The sequence below is a fragment of the Macaca mulatta genome, chromosome 7, assembly GCF_049350105.2.
Source record: "Macaca mulatta isolate MMU2019108-1 chromosome 7, T2T-MMU8v2.0, whole genome shotgun sequence".
Lineage (NCBI taxonomy): Eukaryota > Metazoa > Chordata > Mammalia > Primates > Cercopithecidae > Macaca > Macaca mulatta.
In genome coordinates this window covers 37,256,361-37,276,850 of record NC_133412.1, presented here as the reverse complement: position 1 = coordinate 37,276,850, position 20,490 = coordinate 37,256,361, and the positions used below count along the sequence as shown (strand labels likewise).

The following is a 20,490-nucleotide window of genomic DNA, read 5'->3' as shown; positions in this document are numbered from 1 at the left end:
AATAAACAACATTGCAATTTTTGGCATGAGGCCGCTTGTGTTGGAATTGATCATGTTTGAGACGATAGCTGATGACAAGATTTGTGTTGATCCATGATGCAAAGTTGTAGCTTTTAAGAAAAGTGCAGCTAGAAACCAGCTCCAAATTGCCTGCCTCTGTAATTAAAAGTATAAATGTTTCAAGTCGAATACATCCTATTAGTAAGATTTTAGGAAACAAAAATTTAATTTGTTCACATTCGATATGGTCTGTAAATGCCACCATTGTATGCCTTCCACTGGCCTTTGATTAGCTATGGATTAATAAAACTTTTATACCTCCTTTGTCAGCCTCATTTTGAACTCTGTTTTTGCATACTGTTACTATTAAATAAATGAATTAGTGTCCAGAAATGTGTCATGCATATTACCTAGCAGCAGGAAGCATAATACAGTGGTCAGCTCCCCAGGAGCGTTATAAATCCTAATGCGCTCGGTAACCTGCTCACGTGGACCTATTAAAGCATGATGATTTACTGGAGCAGTATTTGTGCTTAACAATGGAATTTTAGTTAATTCAAAACAAGGTAAATCATCTCCAATTACAGTATTTGAATATTCACAGTTGCTTCCCAAGAACATGTACTGTTGCTAAGCCAAAAAAATTGTTTTTTCTTCAAAAGCATTGTACTGAGTTACTTGCTTGGAGTAACATTTAGGCAGGTTTGGGTAGCTTATGTTAAAAGTAACCCAGTCCTGAAGAACAATGTTTATCTGGCGCAGCTAGCTAACTTGCTGCAAAGCAATTTAGGGCATCCAAAATACAGAAAGAGGGGGAAGCGAGAGCAGGAGCCCCAAGATGCAGCTGCCCACTGCAGAGCTCAGGTGAGCCCAGTAATTGAGCTAGTGTCGATGCCGAGGGTGATGGTGTGATGTTGTTACGTGCATTCCTAGAAGCAGCTGAGGGCTTTTTTGTTCCGCTGTTATCAAAGTCATTTCAGATCCATGTCAGTAGCTTCTTGATACTGCAACTACTGCTGCGTCCCTGTGGGTACCGTATGGACCAGAGAGCATCCTCCGGTTTCAAATAGGCTCTTTTATGCTCAAGGTCTCAAAGGGCCTTTCCAGGAAATAATGATGATTAGCCATCTGGCTGGAAGCAACCACTTTCAGCAGTGTGGGGCCTTAGCGTTGTGTCAGGATCAGCATAGGACCTCCACAGCAGAGAGGGACCAGCCTCCTAACCAGCCAGTCTCCAGTCTTTCCCGGAAGGTGAAATTGGAGTGGAATTAATGGGGAGCAGGGCAAACTTTATTGAAGAAGTTTATTTTGTGTATTGTGGATCTGGACCTTTAGGGACAATGAATGAACAATTTTCCTGACCTTCAAAACAAGTCTGAAATGAACCGACCACTTTTATTTAGTGAAAAACAAAACCTGGAGAGAACGCTGTTGGACACATGTTTTCAAAGTTTGCCAATAGCCGAAGTCTACTTTGTATAAAATTGTAATTTTTTGCAATATCACCATTGATTGTAGTCAGTGATAACTAATTGGCTTTGTAATCAGCAAGCCTGAATTCAAAACTGGATGACTGTGTCTTATAAATTGTGTGTCCTTGGGTGAGTTACTCCCCCTCTCTGAACTTCAATTTATTCATCTGTGAGTAAGGTATAGGTTTAGGTACAATAACATGTTGCTCTGTGGTGGTGGCGTGTAGAATAAATGAAGTAATGTACATAAGATACAAAGTGTTTTTGTTTTTGATTTGTTTAGAGACAAGGTCTCTCTTTTGCCACCCAGGCTGAAGTGCAGTGGTGCAATCATAGCTCACTGCAGCCTCAAATTCCCAACTCAAGTGATCCTCCCACTTTAGCCTCCCGAGTAGCTGGGACAACAGGCACGTGCCACCATGCCCGGCTAATTTTTTTCATTTTTTGTAGAGACAGGGTCTAGCCATCTTGCCCAGGATTGCCTTGAATTCCTGGGGTCAAGAAATCCTCCCATCTAGGCCTCCCAAAGTGCTGGGATTATAGGCATGAGCCACTGCACCCAGCCAACAGGATAGCTTCTATTGTTTTTACTGCTGATTTGTAAGGCGTACACAGATTGTATTGAATAAATGTAATTTTGATTATAGGTTGTATATGAAGGCTGACCAAATTGTTTTTGCTCTTATTTCATGTAACCATCATTCGCTACTGGCTTTGTTTGATCTCTCTCTCCATCCATTCATCTGTCCATTCATTCAATCATCTATCCTCTACTTATCCAATTAGTAATATATATACATGGTAAAAAAAAAAAAAATCTAAAACACTACCAAACGGGTGGTCTCCCTTTTACCTCTGTCCCTAGACCCCAGCTCCTCTCTCCAGAGGCTACTGTTACTAGATTCTTCTGTGTCCCTCCAGAGGTATTCCACTCACATACAAGCACATATACACACCCCACAAACAACATAATACTATCAACACTCTTCAGCACCTAAAAGGTTAGCAACTTATCTTATGAGTGTTCCATATTAGTACTATAACCTACCTCAATTTTCTTAACACCTGCATAGTGTTACGTAGTGTGGTTTTATCTTAATTTACTTAACCAAACCTCTATTGTGGGCCCTTCAGTTGCTTTTAATTCTTTGCAGTTACATACAATGCTGCATAGAATTGCAGGATATTCTCACAGTTACAAGATATTTTCCTAGAAATTGATTTTTTAGGTCAGATTTTTGTGGAAATTGCCAAACTGCAATTTCCAACTCGAAATTATTTAGAAATAATACATTGTCCCCAAGCAATACTTATTTTAACATTCACAACAAATCTCCCCACGAGACTGTAAGTTCTATTCAGCATATACTGTGTTCTAGGAACTGTATTCTATGATGAGATACACCAGTGAGCTAAAACTGACAGAGGCCTTGTTCTCTTGAAACTTGCACCATTTGAACACTTGAGTGCATGCAGTCACACATGCTCATGTGGACACGTCTCAAGATTTAGTATACAAATGGCCTTTCTAGTGCCAAGAAATAGCCGAATGTCTTTCTTCCAAGAATACCACCAATAACGCCATATACCTTGCTAGGTATCTGAACTCCAAATGTTATAAGGAATATTGACTACCTATAGTTGATGCTTGCTCACCACGCTGTATCCCTTGGGTTATCTGGTTTCACATATTTGTAGCAGACTCTTCCGTACACCATTATACGTACTGCAATTTCTGCTCAAATTCTCTAATGTGCAGAAGGCCACTCGGTCACGCACAGGTGTAATCCACAGTGTGTGTGTGTGTGTTGGGGGATGAAAGGTTAGTACTCTGGAAGATACCCCTCAGTCAATGTGGATCATATGTCTGTTGGTGAATGCCCCAGCATCGCATCTTAGGGTGGTGTGTTTCTGAGGCTTGCTCTGCATGATCCTCAGAAGGTCTGCAGTGGTGTGAGCCCAGTTGCCTGCAGCAGTAACTAGCACATTAACAACCCCTTGGTTGGCTCCTCTCTCTTTTCATTCTCTCCTTCCAAACAAACTATCTGCACCCAAGTCCTTATTACAGGGTTTGCTTTCAGAGAAAACCAGTCTAAGACACACTGAAAATTCTGGACTGCCTTCACACAGAGGAAACTCAGTAGAAAGAACTAAATTTACTGTAGTTATTGCTTCATCATCTCTAACATCATGGTGTCACCTGTCAGAAGTAAAATCAAGCCAGTCAAATTTCTGAGCAGCTTCTAGGTTCTGGGAAAACTAAATTCACAAGATAAATGTGATTCCTGACATCAAGGAACACAGAGCCTGTCAAATGAACTGCTTTTCACAAGCCTGACTATAGAACAAGACAATTTGGTTAAAGATCTCCATTATTCCCTTTCTCCAAACTACATGTGATTTTCTGTAGGAATATATGACCCAGTGGGTTATAGAGCTATACAAACTGGGCCTGATGAAAAATCTAAGGTGGACCTCATTCTCTCTTTGATGTAAGCCTAGACTCTCATTCTTTATAAGTGACGGAAATTCAATTCAAAGTAGCTTGAGCCAAAAAGTAAGATATTAGCTAAATTAACTGGAAGTCGAGGAATGCATTCACTGGCTTCAGGCATGGGTGGATCTTGAGTCTCAATAATGTTTTCAGGGTTTTCTCTGTCTTCAACTCTCACTTCTGATTCCTTTGTTTGGGCTTCACTCTAGGTCAGGTTTTTTTCACATGAGAGAAAAAAATGGCTCCCAGTGGGTCTTGGTTTACACAGTCCTTACATCTCATGACCCCAGCAAAGGAGATGTCCTCTTTTTCCTAGCGTCCATGTAAAAAGGTCTTATAGAGACAATATGGCCCTGCTTGGATTATGTGCTTATCCCTGAAACAATCACCGTGACCAAGGGAATGGGGAATTCTTGTAGGGCTGAGTCATGCCCATCACTCACTGGAAGGGGTAAACCTCATTATTAGTGAAACGGGCTCTGCTACTACAAGCAAAACACAAAATAGTCACAGCAGGCTGACAGCACACTAGAGTGAAGCACAGCCCTTTATAGATCCCAAGGCTACAGCAAGAAGTGTTTTCCTGTTTTCTTTGGGAGTGGGTGTCTCCGAGCAAAATGAGATTCTTGGGTGGAGAGCAGGTATTGATTTATTTGGATTTACCCAAAGCAAAAAAGAGGCTGCCTCAGGTTGTACTTTCTGGAGCTCTGGGTATTACTATGGGGTCTTCTACAGATGCTCTGGTCAAGGCACAGGTCCTGCACCCACTCTGAAGGGCGGGCACTCTAGGGGTAAATGAGATGTCAGAGTCTTTCCTAATAAGGCTATCCATGACTGGAGCCACTGGAAAATCAGAAGAGGGAGCCATGGGGTGGCTTCTCCAGCAGTAAGACCTTCATTCTTGGGCGCATTCTTGAGTGAAAAATGCCCTCTGCTCTCTGCCACTGAGTTGGAAGCAAAGGCAGCTTCCCCAACCCTGTAAAATGTCGGGAAGCAGAAAGAGGAGCTGCAAATCGGTCCTCAGCCTTGGATGCCAGAGGAGCAGCTGACAAAAGCCTGTGGCAGGGCTGTCTGTGAATAGCCTGTATGATGCTGGTTGGGAAGCCTCAGAGCTGAGACCCCCCTCAACAGTGTGCTGGCTGTTTCAAGAGGCTGTTTCCCCACTGGCTTAGCCCACAGCTGTATGTGGGCTTGCTTAGCTCCAGAATGTGCAAAGCTGAAGCGTCTCTCTTTGATCCTTGCCACGTACCTTTAACCAAAGCCAAAGTACTTTTTAGGCCAGTGGCACCCATAATGCCTGGTCTTTGTCCATGTTTAGACCAAAGCCTTTCCCATCATCAGTGGGCCGCAGTGTGTATTCTGCCAATCCCCAATTCCTATATCGGCTTTTTTTTTTTCCTATTTCTACTCTGCATGTGGCTCTCCTGACTGTGATTGCAAAGCCTTCTGGCAATTCCGGATTTTAAGGAACCACCAGCCAAATCCTATAGATTCAACTTCTTTTCTTTCACCACCTTCCCTTTTCCCTTAGCTTGTAATTAGCCATTTTTCCTCATAGTTTTGAAGTCTCCTTATTTGAAATTCATCAGTGAGTTAGTCCTGTGGGAGTTACTCTCAATTACAAATTGAAGACTAATTGTGCTGCAATGACTGTTGCTCTAAGACGCCTCCACTGTAATCGCTCCCTAAATTAACTCTCGCCTCTTATTTAACACTAAGTTAAGGCTTTAAAAGGAGCTGTGATTTGTAGTAGGCAACACAGCAGTTGCTGAATTGTGGAGTCACACCTATAAATAAATAAATAAATATAAATATATAGACACACATACATGTAATTTTATAAATTCCCTTTTCATTTATAAATTATGGATTATTTCTAAAATGTAAAAGTAAAATTGCTTAACAGAAACAGCATAATTTGCTTTTATTTTTTTTCTTGAGACAGAGTCTCACTGTTGCCCAGGCTAGAGTGCAGTGGCACGATCTTGGCTCACTGCAATCTCTGCCTCCCAGGTTCAAGTGATTCTCCTGCCCCAGCCTCCGGAGTACCTGGGATTACAAGCGTGCACCACCAACGCCCAGCTAATTTTTGCATTTTTAGTGAAGACGGGGTTTTACCAGTTTGCCAGGCTGGTGTTGAACTCCTGACCTCAGGTGATCCACCCGCCTTGGCCTCCCAAAGTGCTGGGATTACAGGTGTGAGCCACCACATCTGGCTAATTTTGCTTTTACTGTCATGTACAACTAAATTTTTTCCTTATTGCCAGTCTTTTGTTCTGAAAAATAGTTTCTGAAAAGCTTAAATCACTACCCTCCTGCCCCCACACACTCTTGTTTTATATTGCCTTGATGTATTTTCTTACTCAGTGTGCCTCTTTTTTTTCCAAGGGTAGGATGGGGTGGGAGAGAGAGGTCTGACTCCTGATCGAAGGGGGTTGCATGATCCCCTGTATTTTGTGCTTCTATCCAATCATTGCCACTCTGACAATCAGGTGACAAGCAGCAGGCTGGAGAGAATTCATCAGAAATTAACCCAGAGAAGAGGAGATATAAAGGTAGAGCCCACAAGAGGAGGTGAGGCCCTGGCCCGAATCAGGAGGCCACAACAGTGTCAGAGCAGGTGACACCTCAAAGGGTCAGCCAAGGATTCAACCCCTTAAGGACATGACCTTTAGGACACTTCCATTAGGAACTGATGAAGTGACTTCTGCAAGTTTGATGCAAGCTTAAGCAAAAATTCAGACTTCAAGTTATGAATATACTTTTCATTCTCTAGCAAAATATGGCTATGTGATTTTAAGTATAAATTAAAAAGTAACTTAAAAGGCATCTGAAAATGGTCTTTTGGCCTTAACCAAATGATGACAATATGAACAGCCAATAATTTTGGCTTCCTCCGAAAGGACAGGCAGAGGCTAAGCACATTTGGTCTACAGTTCCTGCTACCTGTCCTGCCTCAACACTCTGGGTACAGCACAGGCAATAGCTCAAGACAGACTGGCCTTAAAGCCAGTTATCAGATGCCAAGGGAAAGCCAAAAGGAAATGGACAAGAAGTGTAAGAAACATATAAAACTGTCAAACTTCTCAAGTCCAGGCTAGCTGCTTCCTAGCCATGCCCCAAACTCTACCACTCCACTAGTCCCCTGCTGGTCCCCTGCTTGGCCTCCTTCCCTACCAGCTCTCTGCCTGCCTCTTCCTCCTGGGTACCATCTTCTTACCCACAGATAAGCAGAGCTCTGAAATGACTGGACAAGAACGTTGTTATGTTCATATCTCATAGAATGACCTATGGGCATCTCTCTGAGAATTTTCACTCCGATTAGATGTTCTCCATCCCTCACCCCATATGGAAAATTAATTCAGGGTTAGAAATAGAAAGATGATTTCCTTGAGCTGCCACCACACCCAGACCCAAACCCAGCCCTAAAAGGAATGTGACTCATATGGAGTTACCAAATAATAGATCAGAACTCCTCCAATCTGTCTGCTGCCCATCTCTCACAACAGAGGCAAATATCCTTGCCCATTTAGTTCCAAAATTAAACTTTACTTCCAGATTATAATCACCACTCATTGTGTACAGATTATTTGGACACTGTAGAAAAGTAGAGGGAAGGGGGAAACCCAACCATAGTTTCACACTTAGAGACAAAACTGGTACACTGACTTCCAGTCCTTCCTTTATATGAGGTGTAAATTTTTTCTAACATACTAGAGACTGCTTTCCCCTAATTACCAGAGATGCGATTTTAACTTAACATTATAATATACATATTTCTCTTGTTAATATAAATTTGTAAATGCATTTAACATAACTATTATTATATTTATATAATGAACATATTAATACATTAATAATTATAGTATATAAATATATATATTTATAAATATATTTACAAATATAAGGCTGTAAATATATTTCATATCTTTGTAAATGTATTTAACAGATGCATGATAATTCACTGGATATAGCATAGTTTACTTAACCTAAATGAGTCAAAATTAGGGAATCTCTTTCCAACTTTTCACTGTTATTATTAAGGCTGTAACAAACACAAATGCATAAACATTTTTAGGTATGTAGGCTAGTTTCTTTACAAAAGGCTCCTGTAGGGATAGAGATGGGTCAAAGGGTATAAATTTTTTAAGGCTTTTTTTTTTTTTTTTTTTCTTGAGACAGGCTCTCACTCCAATTGCCCAGGCTGGAGTGCAGTGTTATGATCTCAGCTCACAGCAGCCTCACCATCCTGGACTCAGGTGTTCCTCCCACCTCAGCCTCCTGAGTAGCTGGGACCAAAGGCTTGCACCACCGTGCCTGGGTCGTTTTTTTGTCTTTTTAGTAGAGATGCGGTTTTGCCATGTTGCCCAGGCTGGTCTTGAACTCCTGGTCTCAGGCAATCCACGTGCCTCAACCTGCCAAAGTGCTGGGATTACCTGCATGAGTCATTGCACCTGGCCCTTTTGAAGGCTTCCCGAGGGTCATTGCCAAAGTTTCCTGGCCTTTTTAAAGGGGCAGTAAGAAAACTGTTTTGTGGCAGTCACAGAGGCTCTCACTGATCCCAGGGGAAGGGTTTGCCTCTCAGCTGACTGGAAACCAAACAAACATTTTTATATACTGAAAAATGGCTCACCAGTGGTGGCCTTCATGTAGAGGTGCAGCCTGCTTCATCCATTCCTGAAGGCAATTAACATCCCAAGGATGTGTTTGTAGGACTGCAAGATTCCCCCAGAGCTATCTTCCAAATGCTAAAAATAGTTTTTTAAAAAATTAGCGTCAGTGTTCATGAATGACAATTCTTTTGTTAAGTGTCCCAGATATCTGGAGAATAGGCATGTTTGTGTGTGTGTATGTGTGTGTGTGGTGTGTGTGTGTGATGTATAGAAACACAACACACATACACACACAATCAGACTCCAATGAACACAATAAAGATGCTTATCGTATATCTTCAATGAAGGAGACTTAATTTCTCCATTTTCAACACACACAATTTTCGGTCACATTTTCTTTAGACAGGATAGGTGATGTCACCTGCTGTTACTGCAGAAATAAAGGCTCCTCTCCCCCTTTGTAACATACACTGATGGATGGAAGCATCGGCATTTGCTAACAAATTACTATACCTGCTGTTTGGTGCTATTTCCTCCTCCATCTGCCTCCTAGGCAGACATTTTTTGCCTATCTGAAGCCATTTGAACTCCCAGTTCAAAGGATCTTTGTTAGATGGCCAATGTGTTACCAAGAACGTTGGAAGGAACTAGTAAAAGACACACATTTCATATGTGGTGGCATCATGCCAGAGTGATACTGCAAGCATTGCTTTAGTGAATGCTGGCCAGCATGCCCGCCGACACAGCAGGCAGCCGAGGTAAACAGGACCACGGTTTAATGCATATTCACAAGGTGCCTTAATCCCTTGTGAGGTGTACTGAGTGCCCACTGGGTAGTTTGTATCCCTGTTAAGAGCATACCGGTGGCAACTCCAAGGGAAGTGAACATACTAAAATATTGTAATCAGATTCCTAGGGCACTGTTTTTCTCCTAGCTCAGCGATTAGAGATTTCCCCCTGGAAATGATTTCACATGAAAGCCTGCAAATAAAAAATATTGTACTAGAAGAGGAAGGGGTTACGTATAGATGTACAGTCAGTCCAGAAATGTGCAAATATCTTTCTGCATCCTTATTTACGTGCACACACACGTACCACAAATTATATGTACTTCCCCAGCAAATGTATTCGAGAAAAAGACAGCAATGCCGTTCCACTGTTTGTGCACACATGCAGAGGAAATAGTCCATTCCAAGGTTAGACAGATACCTCTGAAGGCTCCTTTAGCTTGGGTCTCGATCATATGCATAAAGAGGCTTTTCACCGAGTGGATGACTAATTCATTCATCTTGATTGATAATTAGAACCGACAAAGAACAGATCAACACAAATCACAGGGCACAAACATCTGGGACTCAGTTTAATGAGAATACCCCAAAACCTCTTTAGTAGTAATTGCATTGCAAGCACCAAATAGCGTTCACGGTTGTTTTTGCAAATGATACAAATTAGCACCCAAGATCTGAAAAGTTTACTGACTGTAAAAACATTGGGGAATTTAGCAGGGCCCTGAGTAGCTTGGCCAAATATATGTACTAACCTAGATACATTCTGGCATATAAATTTGGGGACTTCTTGCAGTGGGGGGGGGGGGGGAAAAAAGTTAAGATTCTGAATCCTACTGCTGTTTGCACTTGGAACTCCCAGGTGGGCAGATTCATCTATGAGGCAGTTTTCCTTTTTCCCCACAGAATCCCTTACCAATTTCACACAAATACCCTAAGAAGTTTTAAATATCCAAGATGCTTAAAACCTGCAAGTGTAGATCCTTTGCCTTGTTAGGAAATGTAGACACCACACAAACAATTTGAAGCTTTCATGGTACCAAGTTATACCTAAAAAGCTCAGGAACCCTGTAATAAGATGTAACAATTGCCTATCTTATGGGATCTAAACAAACCTAGAGAAACAAGAAGAGATTTTCAAAGCAGTTGCCTCTGGTTTTGACTTGTTTGCTTCTTCAGCCACCTCTGTCTAAGTCCAGCAAGAATTTAGGAAAAGGTGCTAATCACATAAATCCTGCAGAGGGAAATTTCCGACAAGTTAGATATGCCAAACTGAAACAGGAAGGCTTCATTAAAAAAAAAAAAAAAAAAAAAAAAAAATGTCACAATGAAACAAGTGCCTTTCTCAATGCTTAGAATGCTCTTTCTCTCCTTTTACATAGTTCTCTTTCCTTCTTCAAGACTTCCCTGGCAGCGACACACCACTGTGGACTCAGGGTTCCAACTCAGACTACTTGCTTGCACTACTCTTCATCAATTAGCCTGTTGGATCTCCACTTATTCTCTTCTGCCTTGTAAGCTTAGAAGACGTTCAATCCATGTGTGTCCACGGCACCCCATCTTTTTGAATCATACTCCTTATTATCAAACATTTTCTACCTGTAGTTTTCCCATGTGGAAGTGTCCCAAGGTCAGCAAGGCAGGCACATTCGGTGAAAAGACTACAGAAAATAGGTGGTTCCGAAAAATGGAAGGACCTCCCCAAAGTCATGCGCCCACTAACATGCAGTGAGAACTTCCAAGCACACTACCGTGGCTGATGACATGAAACAGCTAAATTGTTAAAACAGACAAAAAACTCTGCTGTCTGTCTTTTGGAGTTCCCTAGCAATACTAGTGAAATGATTTGAGATAAAACCATTTTAGGATCCTCATCTTTTTGTAGAAAAGTAAGGGCTTATTGAAACATAATCATCAAGTCCCATTGGTGATGGTTGCAGCTGCCTTGTTGGAGATAATGGAAATGAGAAATTATATCCACATTATATATCTGCAAAAGCTTCCAGAAGATATTTCAGAGTCATTCTAGGGAAGAACAGAAATGGACACATCATATCGTGGTGTTTCAACAAATTCCACTCCCCACAGTATTTTACTTCAAGTAAAATCAAACAAATGTAAAACTAATTTAGAAAAATATTCAAGAAGGAAAATGTCACTAGAAGGGTTTAAATGAACATTAAATGCACCTGGAAGTGGAAGAGTAGTCCTAGCTTTCTTTGCCTTGGAGTCTCTTAAGAATGCAGGTGGGACCTCATGTTGGAATACAAGTTTCCAGGCCTTTTTCCTTTTTCTTTAACACCAGCTAAGCCCCCATGTCTAAGTCCCAGTTGCCCCTGTGCCGTTTGTATCTAGCATGTGAAGCAACTTCTTTTTTTTGTTTTTTTTGTTTTTTTTTTTTTTTGAGACGGAGTCTCGCTCTGTCGCCCAGGCTGGAGTGCAGTGGCACGATCTCGGCTCACTGCAAGCTCCGCCTCCCGGATTCACGCCATTCTCCTGCCTCAGCCTCCCGAGTAGCTGGGACTACAGGCGCCCGCCACCTCGCCCGGCTAGTTTTTTTGTATTTTTTAGTAGAGATGGGGTTTCACTGTGTTAGCCAGGATGGTCTCGATCTCCTGACCTCGTGATCCGCCCGTCTCGGCCTCCCAAAGTGCTGGGATTACAGGCTTGAGCCACCACGCCCGGCCGTGAATCAACTTCTATAAGCAAGGAGCAATATTTTGATATGGACATAAAATTTTAAATGGCAGGTAATGAAATGGCCTGTGAAGTGGTATAGTTGGAAATAACATTTCAAAATTTAATTTTTTTTTTTTTTTAAATACAGTCGCGTTTTGTTGCCCAGGCCGGAGTGCAGTAGTGTGATCTTGGCTCACTATAACCTCTGCCTCCTAGGTTCAAGTGGTTCTCATGTGTCAGCCTCCTGAGTAGGTGGGATTACAAGTGTGCACCACCACGCCCAGCTAATTTTTTAATTTTTAGTAGAGCCGGGAGGTTCGCCATGTTGGCCAGACTGGTCTTGAATTCCTAGCCTCAAGTAATCCTTGCTCCTTGGTCTCCCCAGGCGGTGGGATTACAGGAATGAGCTATTGTGCCTGGCAGAAATGTCTCTATGAACACTTAGTAGCCACCTGACCTATAACAGCTAGAAAGGGGTGGGAAAACTATGGGCCGATCTGGCTGCCCCACTTTTGTATAGCCTATGAGTTTAAGAATGATTTTAACCTTCTTAAGCGGTTGAAAAAAATCAAAAGAAGATTAATATTTTGTGATATGAGAAAATCATATGGAATTAAAACGTCAGTATCCATCAATCAGGTTTTATTGGAATATAACCACACCATTCATTTCCATCTTGACTATGCCTGCAGAGTTGAGAAATTGGAATGAGACGTCATGATCTGCAAAACCGAAAATATTTACTATCTGACTCATCCTAGAAAAATCCTGAGCTAGAAGAAAGCATTGCTGAAGCACCATGAGGGTTGGTGACAAGATAAATGTATACTTTACAGATGAATTCAACATTTTCTCTGGAACAAAAAAGACCACACCCTTTTTCTAAACTGATAAACAGATTTTTAAAAATGTTGATGGCAGTTAACAGGGCGTAAATTCACATGCTTCCATGCCCCTCTGTTCCAGCATTCAGCCTCTGTGCCAGCATTCACTGCATTTTAAAAATTGTAGGTGGTCCAGTTTGGTTATTTACTCATATCGTTGTCTTTGTCTTCTTAATTATAACTTGATAAATTATTTGTGGCACCACTCTTCCAATATACTTTTAAATCCAGGTTAAATATTTCACTTAGTAGCACAACTAAAGGAATCCCAAAGTATCCAAGTGGTAATTAAATATTTTAAAGAAGAGATCAAGCAAAGGTGTAGAAAATTCCAAGGAGACAGCATTAACAGTGGCTCAGTAATGAGAAACAATCTGGAAAATACAGTCTATAAACAAGTACCTCCCTGCTTAATTCCCCACTCATTTACAATATTCCAGGCAGAGATTTTAAATGGAAAGACTGTCTTATTCTACAGAGAATCTAATGAATTTAGCACTTAGAATGAATTCATCTGGGAGGGGTTTAAAAGGAATTTTTATCTTGTCAAATTTATTGTATCAAAAACCTAGTAAAAAGTAAAAATGTATTTTACATCACACGGTGTGTACTACATCTTGTTAATGTAATATAAGTAGAGACGTTCTCTTCAAAAATTCAAAAACATTTGTTTTAGGAAATGTTTAATGGGTAAGACTGAAAATACTAAAAATAACTTGAAATTCAAATCTGGATAATTCTCTCAATGTTAGGGTCATTTGAGCCAGATCATTTGAAAAGAAAAAGGACAATTCCTTTTAATCTTCAAAACACAATTACTGTATAGTGTTAGAGTTGGTTGGCAAGAGGAGGTATCTTAGCTTAATCAATACTGTAATTACAACAGCACAATTCCAATTCACCAGAACATCCACAGGCCTTCCTGTTAAAAACTTGCAACTGCTGTACTCCACTACAAAATCCTGTATGTCTGGGTTTGTTATTAACTCTAGGTTTGAATTAGAATTCCCTATCTTACAGCTTGGAGCTAAACTCTGTTTACAAAACAGTATTTACACTTGACTAATTTTGCAGATCAAACTAATTAAATCAATTAAACTGGTGATTAACCAAATGAAGGCTGATTGCAAAAATTAGTGGGTTTATTTTGGAGGACTGGAAGTAAGCTAATTACTGCAGTGATTACTTGAACCTGTAGTACTCTAAATGTGGTATAAATTGAAACCTCATCGTGAATTAGACTGGGAATTCATTACAGTTTAAAGCACTGTTAATACTATTCAGTCTGTTCCTCCTTGGGGAAAATTTCCTCTCTCTGTGTTTTGTATACTGATAAACAATCACTTGGGTTATGTGCATTTTGTGGTGCAACCAGTAAAATAAGGGAGGCTGAAGAAAAGTTATTTTAGAGTGATAAACACCAGTGCCTGTCAAACTTTAATGTGCATATGAAACACCTGAGGATCTTGCTAAAAGGCAGATTATAATTTATGATGATGTGGGTGGAAGTGGTAGTTGGGGTTGCAGTGGAAGCACAGTATGGGAGGTGTTCATGCGAGTGTGTGTGTGTGTGCCTCTCTGCATATGAGTATGCATGTGTGCTAAGATGCTGCCTGTCTATCAAGCTCCCAGGTGATGTTGATGCTGCTGGTTCTTGGACCACACTTTGAGCAACAAGCACATACATTGAAGCAGGGACTGTTGAACTGTTAGAATTAGATTTTGATGCTTCAGGATGGGATATGGAGACCAAGCTATCATTATATTCCCTGATGATGAAACCTGACCCAATTTCAGTAGCAATGCCTGAGCAGGTAGCCTCGGCATCAACTGATTCAGTAATGGCTCCTATTGATGAGTCCTCATCGGTGGCTTTTCTCATGGTCTTCTCATGCAGGTGTGTTAGTAACAGATTATTTATGTCCATACATAATGCACTCTACTAATTGGTTTTTAAAGCATATCATTTTAACAAAATGTGAATGTGGCTGAGCATGTGGTCTACATTTGGCTGAATTAAATATCACTGAGCTTTCTGCTGTTTTGCCTTAGCTTTGAATTTGGGAGATGTTATTTACAATAATGAAAGAGAGGCTTTGGGTTTTGTCTAAAGACACAGTTAGGTCTAGGAGAGAGATGTTGATTTTTATGCAAAATTTAAAGGGATGCAAGCAATTTCCTTTTGCAGCCATGCTGGAGAAGATGTAGGCATGTTATTTCCAGTGTTTCTGTTATTTTCAATGTTTCAGCTATTGTCATGTTATTTTCAGTGTTGCTTCCACTTTAAAAATTGGGGGAAAAAGTTAATTTTCTCAGTTACTCAATGAACCTGTCTTGACATTTGGTTTCCTGCGTGTTGTGGGTTCATAGCAAGAAACACCTTATCCCTACAGGAAATCCCACAACCTTTAGCAATAACTATTCATTGCCGTTTGATAAGTAGTACCCCCCGTGTGCCAGGGGCTAGAGAGTGCAAATTTAAACAAATTAGGACCACAGACTGTGTTTTAATAAAGACAGAGCTCCTAGAAAGGGTAGGCCCTTCTGAAGAGTTTCCATCTGGTGCGACAACAACAATAGCGTGGCTACACAAAACAGCTTTACATTAGAAACGGATTGCGCAGGGCTTTGAAAAGTTGCCTAAAAGTTCATCAGAAACACTTTTGGTTGCAATTTTTGTTGACATGCTTCTTAGATTACTTTTTCATGTTAGTCTTGTGAAAGTATTTGAATTTTTTCTGTATGCTCACAGACATTTGCAAGCTGCCAGCTCCCCAGTCTGGATGTGAACTAGCATCACAGAATCTGGTGGGTGAAGATGGAGAAGGTGCAGGAGGTTGAAATGAGTCCTTATAGATCCCAGAGAAACAGCTTTACAAAGGAAACTCTGATTGTCCTCTTTCTTCTAAAACTTAAAAGTAGTAAAAATAAATAAAAATTATAGGCTAGAACTACTTGAGTGATTGATGCCAGGCTTTGGAGAGTTTGTCAAGTTGAATCAGTTGAAGGAATTTAGCATAAAAATTGAAAAGTTTTCTTGCCTTAGCAAAAATCATCAGAATATTTCTATTAATTACCAACTGGCGATTGACAGAATTCCTAATTATAGAAGACAAAAACAAGTGACCGCATAATCAACTGAGAGACTGTGTGCAGGTGACAGTTGCTTCCGTGAACTCACCATGGTCTGAGACTGCACATTTGGATTTTGTCCACTGACCTGGAGTGGATCTATCTTTTCAGGGCAAAATGACAGTGACTGAAATATATATATATATATTTATAGGCATTCAGGTGTGTGTACTAGTACATAGCTCTCCTCTCCCAGATACACACAGCAGGAATCCTAGTGTCTGTTACACTCTCAGGAAGTTGGTTTAATACTTTACAATGGGAAGGATACTTGTCTAGAGGTCGGCATGCTCACACAGACCTGCCCAGTACATTCATTTCCTGTAGGAAAAGCTAACACTACCCAATTATCAGATGCTTGTCGATATTAGGGAGAACTTCTCAGTTAAGATGGCATGGGACCCTCTTCCCACTGTAAGGATAGCCTTTTCACAGAAGGCTTCACGGCCATAGGCACAGACAACAACAGCCACGATTCTTCTGTTTGAAATTTTCTATATTTCTTCTAAACCCTTCTCTACATACCTCTTCCTCCTAACGGGATGCAATGACATTAATTAATGACTTATCAACTATAACCCCACTCCTAGTCCATCTTTTGGAAATGCATCCCAAATCAACTTGAAGGCAATGGGAAGAGATGGAAGGGACCTGTGCACTTCGTGACTACACTGAGCAGCTGCCGATGGAGCTGCCCAACTCAGGATTTCCTCATCATGTAACACTTTTTTTTTTTTTTTTTAAATTAAGCCACTTGACTTAAGGTTCATGTTCTGTGCAGATGAAAGCAACAGGACAGCTGGGCGCAGTAGCTCACACCTGTAAACCCAGCACTTTGAGAGGCCAAGGCGGGTGGATCACCTGAGGTCAGGACTTCAAGACAAGCCTGGCCAACATGATGAAACCCCATCTCTGCTAAAAATACAAAAAATTAGCTGGGCGTGGTGGCGGGTGCCTGTAATCCCAGCTACTTGGGAGGCTGAGGCAGGAGAATCACTTGAACCCAGGAGGTGGAAGTTGCAGTGAGCCAAGATCAAGTCATTGCACTCCAGCCTGGGCGACAGAGCAAGACTCTGTCTCAAAAAAAAAAAAAAAAAAAAAAAGAGCCAAACTCAAACTCTGTCTAAAAAACAAAAAAACAAAAAACAAAAAAACAGGAGCTTTTCCTCTTGACAAAGGGACTACTTTTTTTCCTTATGCAACCCAGATCTTTGGACACTTCCTGCGTTTGTGCTGGACGAACACTGGAATTTTCATCGTGCCAGTTGATTCCATGTCTCTATTTTTCAGATGAATAAATGGCTTGAATAAATGAATCCAGAACTTAGTAGTTACACAAAACTGTACCAGAACTCTCTCAATTATTGTCAGCCAAGATGGCCTTTTCCCCAAAACTGGATCATAGTTCCTGGGAAAACTTTTCTCCCAAAAGCTGAGTGGATTGAGCCAGTGTTCCCACATCTGTCTTCTCATGCAGAGAGTCCCAGTAAAGAATAAATATATTTCCTTTAGATGCAAACTTTTACCTGCCCTGCCCAAGTTTGGAATTAAAGCCTATTTAAGATTTCACCCAGGTCACTTTTCCATACCTCCGCACTTTTGCTGGGTGTAGCATTTAAAATGTTAAGCCAATTTGCATTTTATTATTTCATTATTTCAAAAAGTACCCACTCAAGGATTGAATTACCAATGAGATGTTACCATAAACTAGGTAAATAGCACAATGTAATTTACAATATGGAGATAAAAGGACTTATCCGTAGACTAGAATAAGAAGCATGTAACCAGTTAATGAAATTTATAGTAACTTACAGTGGGAATATTTAACATTAAGAGTGCAGTCTCAACTAATCTGGAAGTTGGGGTGATTCTTTTCTGAGTGTTCTTTTGAGGTCTAACTTATGCAGAGTAGTCAATGTATTAGCTCAACTTGCAGTGAAATGGATTAATTTGTCCCTCAATATTGCTTGATTTCAGGTGTGAAAAGAAGCAGAGAGAAATTTGAGACCTTGAGGAAGACTGACATACGCTTTTGAAAGGTTTCCTAAGAGTTTATGTAGATACACTCATGGAGCAATCTTGAACACCTCATATGTGAGAGGCATCAGGCATTTTGTCAGGTGCTGAGGAGTTTGTGAAGATGCATTAGACTTAGATTCTGCTTCCACGAGGATCCAGATAAGACACTGACTTAAAATAGTGACAGAAAAAGAGAAAAGTGACTCCAGGATGTTGCTCCTTGAGAAATGTGAGGGGCATGACGCTACTGAGGGAAACAGGGCCATGGGGAGGGAGGTGTTTCTGTCCTTAGATGAGCTTGGATCTTAGGGTGTTAAATTTCAGATGTTGCAGGATCGATCTGTAGACATATTTTACGTAGCTGGAGACCATGAGGCTATTAGAATTTTTTTTTTTTTTTGGGATGGAGTCTTGCTTTGTCGCCCAGGCTGGAGTGCAGTGGTGCAATCTCGGCTCACGGCAACCTCCGCCTCCCAGGTTCAAGCGATTCTCCTCCCTCAGCCTCCCAAGTAGCTGGGACTACAGGCGCCCACCACCATGCCTGGCTAATTTTTTGTACTTTTAGTAGAGATGGGGTTTCAGCCTGTTAGCCAGGATGGAGGCTGTTTGAATTTTACGTAGTACTCCAGTTGAATTTATTTTAACGAGTTTTCTTCACATTAATAACTAGACCATCCTTAATAGATAAGCCTTTTTGTTTAGAAATTCATTATAGCTACATACTAATAAAATATTAGGAGTGACGGGGTGCTTTTCAAGTCAAAACTGGAAGGAAACACCCAGCAGATCACTTTGCTTGCCCCTTGTTTGGGCCAGTTTTAAACACAACATTGGGAAACACCACAGCCCGGTGGAAAGCTCACTGGCTTGGATATCAGAAGATGCGAATTCTTTTTCTGACCAGTAATGTGACCCTTGGAAAAGTCACTTAGTCTTTTTGCAATATTGTTTTCTCATCTGTAAAGGTAGATAGGACTCATTAATCACAAAGACTCTTGTAGATCTTTCTTTCCATGATCTCTATTGTACATTGTTGATCACTCACCAACTTTATTTTACCCTTGACATCTCTCTCCATCAGAGGTGTTTTAAAAAATTTGTACAATTTTTTAGCTTCCCAAAACATAATCATTATTTTCTTATTTGTTTCTTTTAATTTTACTTTAAGTTCTGGGATACATGTGCTGAATGTGCAAGTTTGTTACATAGGTATATATGTGCCATGGTGGTTTGCTGCACCTATCAACCCATCGTCTAGGTTTTAAGCCCCACATGCATTTGTCCTAATGCTCTCCCTCCCCTTTCTCCTCACTCCCCAACAGGCCCCGGTTGTGATGTTCCCCTTCCTGTGCCCATGTGTTCTCATTGTTCAACTGCCCCTTATGACTGAGAACATGCAGTGTTTGGTTTTCTGTTCCTGTGTTAGTTTGCTGAGGATGATGGTTTCCAGCTTCATCAAGTCCCTGCAAAGGACATGAACTCATTCTTTTTTATGGTTTCATAGTATTCCATGGTGTAAACTATTTTAAATTTCATATGGAACCTAAAAAGAGCCTATATAGCCAAGACAATCTTAAGCAAAAAGAACAAAGCTGGAGGCATCATGCTAACTGACTTCAAACTATACTGCTAGGCTACAGTAATCAAAACAGCATGGTATTGGTACCAAAACAGATATATAGACCAATGTAACAGAACAGAGGCCTCAGAAATAGCACCCATTTGTTTCTTACTGAGCCCTAAAATGATGCCCTTATTGATAACACCTCCATTCAGATGAGGAAACTGGGACATAAAGAGAGTAAAGGGCTTGCCTAAGGTTCCCATCTGGTGTGTGTCAGAGCTGGGACTCATACCCAGGTCCTCTTCCTATCTCACCCCCTACACACACAAATCTTTCCACCCCAACATGCTGCAGTGTTCATTAGGTCCACGCTTGAATAGACTTTAAAAGAAAAACTCTTGTAAAGACATAATTAACATTTGGGATTAATTGCACATACAAAGATATTTTTAAACTTTTTCTTCTGAAATAATTTTCTATTACAGAAAATTTACAAAAATAGTACAGAGATTTCCTGTATACCTCTTACCCCGCTTCTCCTAAATGTTAACATCTTATACAACCATAGTACATTTGTCAAAACTAAGAAATTGACATTGGTATAATAATATTAAACTACAGACTTAATTTGGATTTCACCAGTTCAAATTTTAATGGACTAATTAGAGTAAATTGTTGAGTTGGAATAGGGTCATAGATATAAGGTCTTCTGGCCCCCATCAAGTAATACTATGCACAGATGTGTATGTACGGCTGGCCTTACAGCAGATACAGACTACTAACACCAAAGCATCCTCATCTTTGATTTGAAAGTCAACAGACATAGGAAGCTGCAATTATGAGAAAAA

At 40.6% G+C, this 20,490-nt stretch overlaps 1 long non-coding RNA gene across 2 annotated transcripts in view; it reads left to right on the top strand.

Annotated features, from left to right (window-relative positions):
• LOC144329901 (uncharacterized) overlaps nucleotides 1-20,490 on the top strand; it is a 98,736-nt gene that overhangs the window by 52,769 nt on the left and 25,477 nt on the right. The gene's annotated exons all lie outside the window — the stretch shown is intronic.